Source organism: Leptosomus discolor, unplaced genomic scaffold, assembly GCF_034619465.1.
Source record: "Leptosomus discolor isolate bLepDis1 unplaced genomic scaffold, bLepDis1.hap2 HAP2_SCAFFOLD_27, whole genome shotgun sequence".
Classification (NCBI taxonomy): Eukaryota; Metazoa; Chordata; class Aves; order Leptosomiformes; family Leptosomidae; genus Leptosomus; species Leptosomus discolor.
The window spans coordinates 3249378-3259363 of NW_028237782.1; positions in this window are offsets into that span (position 1 = coordinate 3249378).

The following is a 9986-nucleotide window of genomic DNA, read 5'->3' on the forward strand; positions in this document are numbered from 1 at the left end:
AGATTTTGGACTTTACCTCTAGAAGTTGGGCTTTCCCTCTAGACTTTGGTTTTTCCATCTGGATTTTTGGCTTCTCTCTAGAATCTGGGCTGTACCTCCTGACGTTGGGCTTTAACTCCAGATGTTGGGTTTTACCTCTAGATGTTGGTCTTTAAGTCTAGATATTGGACTTTACCTCTAGATGTAGGGTTTTACATCGAGATGTTTTGCTTTACATTTAGATGTTGGGCTTTATCTCTAGATTTTGGGTTTTAAATCTATATATTTGGCTTTTCTTCTAGATGTTGGGCTTTACCTCTAGATATCTGGCTTTACGTCTAGATGTTGGGCTTTAACTCTAGATTTTGGGGTCTACCACTAGGTCTTGGGCTTTACCTCTAGATTTTGGACTTTACCTCTAGAAGTTGGGCTTTACCTCTAGACTTTGGGCTTTACCTCAAGACGTTCGGCTTTAACTCTAGATGTTGGGCTTTACCTCTAGATTTTGGGCCTTACCTCTAGAAGTTGGCGGTTACATCTCTATGGTTGGCTTTAACTGTAGATGTCGGACCTTAACACTTGATTTTGGAATTCACCTCTAGATGTTAGGCTTTACCTCTAGATTCTGGGCTTTCCCTCTAGATGTTGGGCTTTAACTCTAGATTTTGGGCTATTCTCTAAAGCATGCGTTTTAACTCTAGATATTCGGCTTTACCTCTAGAAGTTGGGTTTTACATCTAGATGTTTGGCTTTAACTGTAGGTGTCGGGCTTTAACACTAGATATTGGAATTCACCTCTAGATGTTAGGCTTTACCTCTAGATGTTGGGCTTTACCTCTAGATCTTTGGCTTTACGTCTAGATGTTGGGCTTTACCTCTAGATTTTGGGCTCTACCACTAGGTCTTGGGCTTTACCTCTAGATTTTGGACTTTACCTCTAGAAGTTGGGCTTTACCTCTAGATTTTGGGCTTTACCTCAAGACGTTCGGCTTTAACTCTAGATGTTAGGCTTTAACTCCATATTTTGGGCCTTTCCTCTAGAAGTTGAGGTTTACATCTATATGTGTGGCTTTAATTGTAGATGTCGGGCCTTAAGACTAGATTTTAGAATTCACCTCTAGATGTTAGCCTTTACCTCTAGATGCTGGGCTTTACCTCTAGATGTTGGGCTTTACCTCTAGACTTTGGGTTTTCCATCTGGATTTTTGGCTTCTCTCTAGAATCTGGGCTGTATCTCCAGATGTTGGGCTTTACCTCTAGATGTTGGGTTTTACCTCTAGATGTTCGTCTTTAAGTCTAGATATTGGACTTTACCTCTAGATCTAGGGTTTTACATCGAGATGTTTTGCTTTACATTTAGATGTTGGGCTTTATCTCTAGATTTTGGGTTTTAAATCTATATATTTGGCTTTTCCTCTAGATGTTGGGCTTTACCATCAGATATCTGGCTTTACGTCTAGATGTTGGGCTTTACCTCTAGATTTTGGGCTCTACCACTAGGTCTTGGGCTTTACCTCTAGATTTTGGACTTTCCCTCTAGAAGTTGGGCTTTACCTCTAGACTTTGGGTTTTACCTCAAGACGTTCGGCTTTAACTCTAGCTGTTGGGCTTTACCTCTAGATTTTGGGCCTTACCTCTAGAAGTTGGGGGTTACATCTATATGGTTGGCTTTAACTGTAGATGTCGGACCTTAACACTTGATTTTGGAATTCACCTCTAGATGTTAGCCTTTACCTCTAGATTCTGGGCTTTCCCTCTAGATGTTGGGCTTTAACTCTAGATTTTGGGCTTTACTCTAAAGGATGCGCTTTAACTCTAGATTTTCGGCTTTACCTCTAGAAGTTGGGTTTTACATCTAGATGTTTGGCTTTAACTGTAGATGTCGGGCCTTAAGACTAGATTTTGGAATTCACCTCTAGATGTTAGCCTTTACCTCTAGATTCTGGGCTTTACCTCTAGATGTTGGGCTTTACCTCTAGACTTTGGGTTTTCCATCTGGATTTTTGGCTTCTCTCTAGAATCTGGGCTGTACCTCCAGACATTGGGCTTTACCTCTAGATGTTGGGTTTTACCTCTAGATGTTGGTCTTTAAGTCTAGATATTGGACTTTACCTCTAGATGTAGGGTTTTACATCGAGATGTTTTGCTTTACATTTAGATGTTGGGCTTTATCTCTAGATTTTGGGTTTTAAATCTATATATTTGGCTTTTCCTCTAGATGTTGGGCTTTACCTCTAGATATCTGGCTTTACGTCTAGATGTTGGGCTTTACCTCTAGATTTTGGGCTCTACCACTAGGTCTTGGGCTTTACCTCTAGATTTTGGACTTTACCTCTAGAAGTTGGGCTTTCCCTCTAGACTTTGGTTTTTCGATCTGGATTTTTGGCTTCTCTCTAGAATCTGGGCTGTACCTCCTGACGTTGGGCTTTAACTCCAGATGTTGGGTTTTACCTCTAGATGTTGGTCTTTAAGTCTAGATATTGGACTTTACCTCTAGATGTAGGGTTTTACATCGAGATGTTTTGCTTTACATTTAGATGTTGGGCTTTATCTCTAGATTTTGGGTTTTAAATCTATATATTTGGCTTTTCTTCTAGATGTTGGGCTTTACCTCTAGATATCTGGCTTTACGTCTAGATGTTGGGCTTTAACTCTAGATTTTGGGGTCTACCACTAGGTCTTGGGCTTTACCTCTATATTTTGGACTTTACCTCTAGAAGTTGGGCTTTACCTCTAGACTTTGGGCTTTACCTCAAGACGTTCGGCTTTAACTCTAGATGTTGGGCTTTACCTCTAGATTTTGGGCCTTACCTCTAGAAGTTGGCGGTTACATCTCTATGGTTGGCTTTAACTGTAGATGTCGGACCTTAACACTTGATTTTGGAATTCACCTCTAGATGTTAGGCTTTACCTCTAGATTCTGGGCTTTCCCTCTAGATGTTGGGCTTTAACTCTAGATTTTGGGCTATTCTCTAAAGCATGCGTTTTAACTCTAGATATTCAGCTTTACCTCTAGAAGTTGGGTTTTACATCTAGATGTTTGGCTTTAACTGTAGGTGTCGGGCTTTAACACTAGATATTGGAATTCACATCTAGATCTTAGTCTTTGCCTCTACATGTTGGGCTTTACCTCTAGATTATTTGGCTTTAGATCTGGAAATTGGGCTTTACATCTAGATTTGGGGCTTTAGCTCTAGATGTTGGGCTTTACCTCTAGATTTTGGGTTTTAAATCTTTATATCTGGCTTTATCTCTAGATGTTGGGCTTTACCTCTAGATATCTGGCTTTACGTCTAGATGTTGGGCTTTACCTCTAGATTTTGGGCTCTACCACTAGGTCTTGGGCTTTACCTCTAGATTTTGGACTTTACCTCTAGAAGTTGGGCTTTACCTCTAGATTTTGGGCTTTACCTCAAGACGTTCGGCTTTAACTCTAGATGTTAGGCTTTAACTCCATATTTTGGGCCTTTCCTCTAGAAGTTGAGGTTTACATCTATATGTGTGGCTTTAATTGTAGATGTCGGGCCTTAAGACTAGATTTTGGAATTCACCTCTAGATGTTACGCTTTACCTCTAGATGCTGGGCTTTACCTCTAGATGTTGGGCTTTACCTCTAGAGTTTGGGTTTTCCATCTGGATTTTTGGCTTCTCTCTAGAATTTGGGCTGTACCTCCAGACATTGGGCTTTACCTCTACATGTTGGGTTTTACCTCTAGATGTTCGTCTTTAAGTCTAGATATTGGACTTTACCTCTAGATCTAGGGTTTTACATCGAGATGTTTTGCTTTACATTTAGATGTTGGGCTTTATCTCTAGATTTTGGGTTTTAAATCTATATATTTGGCTTTTCCTCTAGATGTTGGGCTTTACCTCTAGATATCTGGCTTTACGTCTAGATGTTGGGCTTTACCTCTAGATTTTGGGCTCTACCACTAGGTCTTGGGCTTTACCTCTAGATTTTGGACTTTACCTCTAGAAGTTGGGCTTTCCCTCTAGACTTTGGTTTTTCCATCTGGATTTTTGGCTTCTCTCTAGAATCTGGGCTGTACCTCCTGACGTTGGGCTTTAACTCCAGATGTTGGGTTTTACCTCTAGATGTTGGTCTTTAAGTCTAGATATTGGACTTTACCTCTAGATGTAGGGTTTTACATCGAGATGTTTTGCTTTACATTTAGATGTTGGGCTTTATCTCTAGATTTTGGGTTTTAAATCTATATATTTGGCTTTTCTTCTAGATGTTGGGCTTTACCTCTAGATATCTGGCTTTACGTCTAGATGTTGGGCTTTAACTCTAGATTTTGGGGTCTACCACTAGGTCTTGGGCTTTACCTCTAGATTTTGGGCTTTACCTCAAGACGTTCGGCTTTAACTCTAGATGTTAGGCTTTAACTCCATATTTTGGGCCTTTCCTCTAGAAGTTGAGGTTTACATCTATATGTGTGGCTTTAATTGTAGATGTCGGGCCTTAAGACTAGATTTTAGAATTCACCTCTAGATGTTAGCCTTTACCTCTAGATGCTGGGCTTTACCTCTAGATGTTGGGCTTTACCTCTAGACTTTGGGTTTTCCATCTGGATTTTTGGCTTCTCTCTAGAATCTGGGCTGTATCTCCAGATGTTGGGCTTTACCTCTAGATGTTGGGTTTTACCTCTAGATGTTGGTCTTTAAGTCTAGATATTGGACTTTACCTCTAGATGTAGGGTTTTACATCTTATGTTTTGCTTTACATTTAGATGTTGGGCTTTATCTCTAGATTTTGGGTTTTAAATCTATATATTTGGCTTTTCCTCTAGATGTTGGGCTTTACCATCAGATATCTGGCTTTACGTCTAGATGTTGGGCTTTACCTCTAGATTTTGGGCTCTACCACTAGGTCTTGGGCTTTACCTCTAGATTTTGGACTTTCCCTCTAGAAGTTGGGCTTTACCTCTAGACTTTGGGTTTTACCTCAAGACGTTCGGCTTTAACTCTAGCTGTTGGGCTTTACCTCTAGATTTTGGGCCTTACCTCTAGAAGTTGGGGGTTACATCTATATGGTTGGCTTTAACTGTAGATGTCGGACCTTAACACTTGATTTTGGAATTCACCTCTAGATGTTAGCCTTTACCTCTAGATTCTGGGCTTTCCCTCTAGATGTTGGGCTTTAACTCTAGATTTTGGGCTTTACTCTAAAGGATGCGCTTTAACTCTAGATTTTCGGCTTTACCTCTAGAAGTTGGGTTTTACATCTAGATGTTTGGCTTTAACTGTAGATGTCGGGCCTTAAGACTAGATTTTGGAATTCACCTCTAGATGTTAGCCTTTACCTCTAGATTCTGGGCTTTACCTCTAGATGTTGGGCTTTACCTCTAGACTTTGGGTTTTCCATCTGGATTTTTGGCTTCTCTCTAGAATCTGGGCTGTACCTCCAGACATTGGGCTTTACCTCTAGATGTTGGGTTTTACCTCTAGATGTTGGTCTTTAAGTCTAGATATTGGACTTTACCTCTAGATGTAGGGTTTTACATCTTATGTTTTGCTTTACATTTAGATGTTGGGCTTTATCTCTAGATTTTGGGTTTTAAATCTATATATTTGGCTTTTCCTCTAGATGTTGGGCTTTACCATCAGATATCTGGCTTTACGTCTAGATGTTGGGCTTTACCTCTAGATTTTGGGGTCTACCACTAGGTCTTGGGCTTTACCTCTAGATTTTGGACTTTACATCTAGAAGTTGGGCTTTCCCTCTAGAGTTTGGGTTTTCCATCTGGATTTTTGGCTTCTCTCTAGAATCTGGGCTGTACCTCCTGACGTTGGGCTTTAACTCTAGATGTTGGGTTTTACCTCTAGATGTTGGTCTTTAAGTCTAGATATTGGACTTTACCTCTAGATGTAGGGTTTTACATCTTATGTTTTGCTTTACATTTAGATGTTGGGCTTTATCTCTAGATTTTGGGTTTTAAATCTATATATTTGGCTTTTCCTCTAGATGTTGGGCTTTACCTCTAGATATCTGGCTTTACGTCTAGATGTTGGGCTTTACCTCTAGATTTTGGGCTCTACCACTAGGTCTTGGGCTTTACCTCTAGATTTTGGACTTTACCTCTAGAAGTTGGGCTTTACCTCTAGACTTTGGGCTTTACCTCAAGACGTTCGGCTTTAACTCTAGATGTTGGGCTTTACCTCTAGATTTTGGGCCTTACCTCTAGAAGTTGGGGGTTACATCTTATGGTTGGCTTTAAATGTAGATGTCGGACCTTAACACTTGATTTTAGAATTCACCTCTAGATGTTAGGCTTTACCTCTAGATTCTGGGCTTTCCCTCTAGATGTTGGGCTTTAACTCTAGATTTTGGGCTTTACTCTAAAGGATGCGCTTTAACTCTAGATATTCGGCTTTACCTCTAGAAGTTGGGTTTTACATCTAGATGTTTGGCTTTAACTGTAGGTGTCGGGCTTTAACACTAGATATTGGAATTCACATCTAGATCTTAGTCTTTACCTCTACATGTTGGGCTTTACCTCTAGATTATTTGGCTTTAGATCTGGAAATTGGGCTTTACATCTAGATTTGGGGCTTTACCTCTAGATGTTGGGCTTTACCTCTAGATTTTGAGTTTTAAATCTTTATATCTGGCTTTATCTCTAGATGTTGGGCTTTACCTCTAGATATCTGGCTTTACGTCTAGATGTTGGGCTTTACCTCTAGATTTTGGGCTCTACCACTAGGTCTTGGGCTTTACCTCTAGATTTTGGACTTTACCTCTAGAAGTTGGGCTTTACCTCTAGATTTTGGGCTTTACCTCAAGACGTTCGGCTTTAACTCTAGATGTTAGGCTTTAACTCCATATTTTGGGCCTTTCCTCTAGAAGTTGAGGTTTACATCTATATGTGTGGCTTTAATTGTAGATGTCGGGCCTTAAGACTAGATTTTAGAATTCACCTCTAGATGTTAGCCTTTACCTCTAGATGCTGGGCTTTACCTCTAGATGTTGGGCTTTACCTCTAGAGTTTGGGTTTTCCATCTGGATTTTTGGCTTCTCTCTAGAATCTGGGCTGTACCTCCAGACATTGGGCTTTACCTCTAGATGTTGGGTTTTACCTCTAGATGTTGGTCTTTAAGTCTAGATATTGGACTTTACCTCTAGATGTAGGGTTTTACATCTTATGTTTTGCTTTACATTTAGATGTTGGGCTTTATCTCTAGATTTTGGGTTTTAAATCTATATATTTGGCTTTTCCTCTAGATGTTGGGCTTTACCATCAGATATCTGGCTTTACGTCTAGATGTTGGGCTTTACCTCTAGATTTTGGGGTCTACCACTAGGTCTTGGGCTTTACCTCTAGATTTTGGACTTTACATCTAGAAGTTGGGCTTTCCCTCTAGAGTTTGGGTTTTCCATCTGGATTTTTGGCTTCTCTCTAGAATCTGGGCTGTACCTCCTGACGTTGGGCTTTAACTCTACATGTTGGGTTTTACCTCTAGATGTTGGTCTTTAAGTCTAGATATTGGACTTTACCTCTAGATGTAGGGTTTTACATCTGATGTTTTGCTTTACATTTAGATGTTGGGCTTTATCTCTAGATTTTGGGTTTTAAATCTATATATTTGGCTTTTCCTCTAGATGTTGGGCTTTACCTCTAGATATCTGGCTTTACGTCTAGATATTGGGCTTTACCTCTAGATTTTGGGCTCTACCACTAGGTCTTGGGCTTTACCTCTAGATTTTGGACTTTACCTCTAGAAGTTGGGCTTTACCTCTAGACTTTGGGCTTTACCTCAAGACGTTCGGCTTTAACTCTAGATGTTGGGCTTTACCTCTAGATTTTGGGCCTTACCTCTAGAAGTTGGGGGTTACATCTTATGGTTGGCTTTAAATGTAGATGTCGGACCTTAACACTTGATTTTGGAATTCACCTCTAGATGTTAGGCTTTACCTCTAGATTCTGGGCTTTCCCTCTAGATGTTGGGCTTTAACTCTAGATTTTGGGCTTTACTCTAAAGGATGCGCTTTAACTCTAGATATTCGGCTTTACCTCTAGAAGTTGGGTTTTACATCTAGATGTTTGGCTTTAACTGTAGGTGTCGGGCTTTAACACTAGATATTGGAATTCACATCTAGATCTTAGTCTTTACCTCTACATGTTGGGCTTTACCTCTAGATTATTTGGCTTTAGATCTGGAAATTGGGCTTTACATCTAGATTTGGGGCTTTATCTCTAGATGTTGGGCTTTACCTCTAGATATCTGGCTTTACGTCTAGATGTTGGGCTTTACCTCTAGATTTTGGGCTCTACCACTAGGTCTTGGGCTTTAGCTCTAGAATTTGGGTTTTCCATCTGGATTTTTGGCTTCTCTCTAGAATCTGGGCTGTACCTCCAGACGTTGGGCTTTACCTCTAGATGTTGGGTTTTACCTCTAGATGTTGGTCTTTAAGTCTAGATATTGGACTTTACCTCTAGATGTAGGGTTTTACATCGAGATGTTTTGCTTTACATTTAGATGTTGGGCTTTATCTCTAGATTTTGGGTTTTAAATCTATATATTTGATTTTCCTCTAGATGTTGGGCTTTACCATCAGATATCTGGCTTTACGTCTAGATGTCGGGCTTTACCTATAGAGTTTGGGCTTTACCTCAAGACGTTCGGCTTTAACTCTAGCTGTTGGGCTTTACCTCTAGATTCTGGGCTTTCCCTCTAGATGTTGGGCTTTAACTCTAGATTTTGGGCTTTACTCTAAAGGATGCACTTTAACTCTAGATATTCGGCTTTACCTCTAGAAGTTGGGGTTTACATCTAGATGTTTGGCTTTAACTGTAGGTGTCGGGCTTTAACCCTAGATATTGGAATTCACCTCTAGATCTTAGTCTTTACCTCTGTATGTTGGGCTTTACCTCTAGATTATTTGGCTTTAGATCTGGAAATTGGGCTTTACATCTAGATTTGGGACTTTAGCTCTAGATGTTGGGCTTTACCTCTAGATTTTGGGTTTTAAATCTATATATCTAGCTTTATCTCCAGATGTTGGGCTTTACCTCTCGATTTTGGGTTTTAAATCTATATATTTGGCTTTTCCTCTAGATGTTGGGCTTTACCTCTAGATATCTGGCTTTACGTCTAGATGTTGGGCTTTACCTCTAGATTTTGGGCTCTACCACTAGGTCTTGGGCTTTACCTCTAGATTTTGGACTTTACCTCTAGAAGTTGGGCTTTACCCCTAGAGTTTGGGCTTTACCTCAAGACGTTCGGCTTTAGCTGTTGGGCTTTACCTCTAGATTTTGGGCCTTACCTCTAGAAGTTGGGGGTTACATCTATATGGTTGGCTTTAACTGTAGATGTCGGACCTTAACACTTGATTTTGGAATTCACCTCTAGATGTTAGGCTTTACCTCTAGATTCTGGGCTTTCCCTCTAGATTTCGGTTTTACCTCTAGAAGTTGGGTTTTACATCTAGATGTTTGGCTTTAACTGTAGGTGTCGGGCTTTAACACTAGATATTGGAATTCACCTCTAGATCTTAGTCTTTACCTCTACATGTTGGGCTTTTCCTTTAGATTATTTGGCTTTAGATCTGGAAATTGGGCTTTACATCTAAATTTGGGGCTTTAGCTCTAGATGTTGGGCTTTACCTCTAGATTTTGGGTTTTAAATCTATATATGTAGCTTTATCTCTAGATGTTGTGCTTTACCTCTCGATTTTGGGTTTTAAATCTATATATTTGGCTTTTCCTCTTGATGTTGGGCTTTACCATCAGATATCTGGCTTTACGTCTAGATGTTGGGCTTTACCTCTAGATTTTGGGCTCTACCATTAGGTCTTGGGCTTTACCTCTAGATTTTGGACTTTACCTCTAGAAGTTGGGCTTTACCTCTAGAGTTTTGGTTTTACCTCAAGACGTTCGGCTTTAACTCTAGCTGTTGGGCTTTACCTTTAGATTTTGGGCCTTACCTCTAGAAGTTGGGGGTTATATCTATATTGTTGGCTTTAACTGTAGATCTCGGACCTTAACACTTGATTTTGGAATTCA